Below are 4,690 nucleotides of genomic sequence, written 5' to 3'. Positions count from 1 at the left end.
GATGAGGCACGAGAACTGCCTGCTTCACCTCGAATCTGTTCTCTGCCGTTTATGACCGCTCTTCAGCACACGAAACACGTTACACACACAGTTGGTGACAATAAAAACACAGTACATTAAATACATAAGCTAAATTATGGAAAATCAGTTAAATGTTAAATGTTTTTAACCATTTTATTGGCGACGTACAGACAGAAGGAGCATGCTCTCATAGAATGGCAACCAGTGCAGTTAGCTAGAGGTTGCACAATCCCAGGTGAGGCACAGCTTCACTGCTGCCTCAAGCATTTGAATGGGAAAATGCGAATATTCAGCGATATTGAAGAAAAAAAAATCATTAGATTTGGTTACATTAAATGAAAAAATAGGTACTTTATAGTACAAACCACAGGGTGAAAATATCTTTATAAATGATTATATTATTTTTCCATGATGACAGGTGAGGCTCTGCCTCCCATGACCGCACATATTGATGTGTTACATAGCAAATGAGGTTCAACATAGAATGCAGAACTGCAAATCTACAGATTAACCATTTGTCAGTTTTCGCTGAGATAAGGCAGTGTGGCCCTCTCAGTTGCAGCTCTCAAGAAACACAACATTTAGACTTGGTTCTAGTTTCAAACCACCAGAACTGTTGTTTTTCAGCATTTTGAGCTGTTACATAGCAAATAAGGTTCAACATACACTGAAAAAAATAACTCTTTCGATTAACATAAAACATCTGATTACTTTGCTTTGTTTCAGCACTATGTAATTCTGTTACTCAAATTTAAAGCAATTGTGTTGGTTCAACTTAATTTATTAAGGTTATTCCAATTTAAAGCAAATATGTTGGTTCAACTTAACTTATTAAGGTTATTCCAATTGAAAGACTCAACTTAACTTTGGGTTGGCTCAACTTAACTTTTGAGGTTGATTTAACTCATTTGCTTTAGTTGGACCCAGTGTAATTTAATAGAGCCAGACCAACTAATTTGCAATGTTTTGGACCAAATAATTTACTTTACTTGATTAAGATGAATGCAAATTTAATTGAAAATAACTTATTTTACAGTGATACCTTCACACTACTTAAGTTGATCCAACCCATGAAAATTAGCTCAACAAACATGCTTCATGCTGAAAGAAAGCTATTTAATCGTGTGGAAATCCTTTCCATGATTGAATTACATTAATTACGTTAATGTTTTTAAGTGCTACTAAATTAAGTTTTTTTAAGACCGCACTGGGTGACAGGATAGAAAGAACACTCAACAATTAGAAAGGGTACAACAAAATTTTCAAAATTGTTATCCATTTTCTTTACCATGTGCTGTGCAGGCACTTTACTACAAAAGGTATAAACTCTTGCCAGATGGCAACCCATTTGAACATCCATTTAAGCATTTTGTTTAATAGTTAAAAAAAAACAACTTTTAATTAGTAACAAGAAACTTCAAAAATAGTTCAGCCTACCACAGGCACAGATTTTAAATTTACAAGATTCAATGTATTATTTTAACAAAACTATATACTTAGCATAACATAACAGTCAATAACCCCACAGGAACCTGGATGAAGCCTGCCATGGCATATGAATCCTGTGGATAATAAGAAAAGTACAAAATAAAAAAAGAATGAGGTGAAAGTTTTGATTTTCTTGTGCACAACCTCTGATAAACACAATTATAATACATACAAGAAAACTGAGAGACATCTCAGGGTTGCAGTCCTTATGGCAACAACATCTTTGGTCTACATGTAGGAAAAACAATAAAAGTAAGCACAAACATATTCTGAAGAAACTAAATCACCATCCATCCATATTTTCTGTACACCCTTGTCCCTTAATGGGGTCGGGAGATATTCCCTATCTCCAGCCAACGTTCTGGGTGAGAGGCGGGATACACCCTGGACAGGTCGCCAGTCTGTCGCAGGGCAACACAGAGACAGACTAACAACCATGTACACAAACTCGCACATAGGGCCAATTTAGAGAGGCCAATTAATCTGACAGAGAACATGCAAACTCCATGCAGAAAGACCCCAGGCCAAACTAAATCCATTTTTTTCAAAATAAGTGGCCTAGAGTAATTGTTCACCCTTATTTGTTGTCTGACTAAGACAGGTTAGAATCTTGATGGTTGTACAATTAAAGGAGCAACTGTAATTTTCCAACCTGCTACAAAACACAACTGGTTTTGTCGAGCATGAAGTTTATTGTACAGATGTGAAGAAGACTCATGTGCATGTGTGCACAAAAACAAAATCACGACAGAATGCTCACCTTTCTGTGAAACTGGACCAGAATCTTGGGAAATGCATTGTAAATGACTCCTCTTCAGCCTTGAATGCAACACGAGAGATCCCACTTTCTACTTTGGCAAACTCTGTAAAAACAGTAACAATCAGACCTGGCTCTGGATAAATTTTGCTGATAGACCTATCAGCAAAATTTCACCCCCCACTGATTTTGGGGGGGTGTACAATTGGGTATTTTATTCAATATAAATACATATATAAACATATGACTTTCAAATAAAATACCCATTTTGTTCATATAAAAATTATGTAAAATTATGAAAATGCTGAGCAATCATGCTCAGATTTGCAAAAACGTCTGCTCATATGTTGCAGAAGTCTAAGAATCTAATGTTTCCAATCAATGAAGTCTATTTCTTAATGCAAAGTCAATCTACTCAAGTGTAAGTAGCATTACCTATTAGGTTATTAGGTGCTATTATTGATTATTGCTACTATTAATAAAAGTTTTCAAAAAGTACAGTGCCCTCCAAAAATGTTCAAGTAGATGTAACCACTACTACCCAGCTCGGAAGATGGATAACCAAACTAGTAGCATATTCTTGTTAACTAGCTTAGTGTGAAATTTAGAGGTGTGCCAAATGATCGGCCACCGATCATAATATGCCAATTTCGGTGAAAAAGTGTATGATCAGTGATCGCTGATCACGGTCTCATGTTGCCGATCACACAAACTGATCACCTGCATCTCATTTCGCAGCCTCCCTGTGCAGCTGGTATCCTCTTTCCTACACACTGCACAAACGCGTAGCAACAAATCCTAAGTGATGTCGTGTGGAACTAAAACGCACTGAGTGCTTGTTGAGTGCGTGCTGCGGAGGAAAATTACCTCGGGGTCGGGGGTGAAGCACATCAAAATGCATCAACACGACGCATACAAACATAATTTAAGAATAGATTTTTCCTAGATTTGCACAAACATCTGTAGTTTAATGTAATCTCGCTAGCATCTCGCGTGATATCAGAGTGATCTCCCGCCGAAGAGGGTCTAGTTAGACCCTCTTCGGCGGGAGATCACTCTGACTAAATTGAATCAATACTACTTACAATGAATTCAACTTGAATTCATTTTATTAACGCTAGGTTGTTAAATTTGACATGATTTTATCACGTTTGCCTTTGAAACATGAAATTATTTTTGTTAAAACAATATGTTTTTTTGTAAATGTACCTCAGTTCAGTTTGTTGACACAACCATGGAAGAAGTAGAAAATTGAGGGTCAGAGAACGTCTGACCTCAAAATAGAAAACATCAAACTTTTTACTATTTCCATCCATACATCCAAAAACTGACATCTGACTATCAGCTTAAAAGAAACATAACATTCATAACCATGATAAAGAAAATGTGCTACCATTGATGTTAGGATCAATTAGAAAATCTATAAAGATCTAAAAAGGTGTCTGATTATGTTTTATTTCATCACCAAACAGGGCATATCTCCACATAAAATTACCATTTAAAAAAGCACTTAAAGCTGATAAATCAGTTCTCAAATCAGTGACGTACAGAATAAAAAAAAAATTGACATTTATTTCTTTCAGTGTAAAATATTTTGTGATGTTTGATACTTTAATGAAAAAAACTAACATTTGCTGTACTTCTATGTTTATTCTGATAAAACAATAAAACAGCCTAATAACCAATAATCATCAGTGGTCATTTACAACAAGCATTAAAGCATTAAAAATAAAAAAAACCTTCATAAGTGAGCATGTGTCAGTGTCAGTGAGCATGACACTATACAGACTCAGAACCATTTGATAAAAATACAAACAATTATTACCATGACATAAGTTTTGCTCATAGAAGGAAAATCAAACCAACCAAAAAAAAGGTTGGCATATTTGCTTATTAATAATATTAGCCAAAATAATACTAACGGTCATTTAAAGAACAAATAATACAAGTAGATATCAACATTTCCTGCTTTAAAAGGTTTGTTAATGTTTTCTGCATACTTTATTTTGCAATGTTGATATATTTTGACTATCAATGTTCACATAACTCTTATACTATTGGCTGTCTGAGGACACAGTTATTAGTTATTCAGTACTTGAGTAGTTTACCAAATACTTTTTACACTTGTTTAAAACTGGAAAGTTTTAAACAGCCAAATCTACTGCTTCTCAGCATTTCGGACATGTCCAACATCTAATTATGCTGAAAATTTCATGTAGAGCTACGAATTCACAGATAGTCCATTTTTCACTTCTTTCACTGAGATAAAGAGTTTTTGGCTTCTTCCCTGCCAGCAGGCCTAGGTGGGCCCCATGTGAAGAAAAGGAGGGCAGACCCATATGGGTTTGTCCGCGGGTTCCACGATGGCCCCACATGGGTTTGCCCATGTAGGGCCACAGCCCACATGGGCCCTACATGGGCAAA

Source organism: Poecilia formosa, unplaced genomic scaffold, assembly GCF_000485575.1.
Source record: "Poecilia formosa unplaced genomic scaffold, Poecilia_formosa-5.1.2 Scaffold1321, whole genome shotgun sequence".
NCBI classification, from domain to species: domain Eukaryota; kingdom Metazoa; phylum Chordata; class Actinopteri; order Cyprinodontiformes; family Poeciliidae; genus Poecilia; species Poecilia formosa.
The sequence above is the reverse complement of the archived record's forward strand: the minus strand, read 5'-3'. Positions refer to the sequence as shown.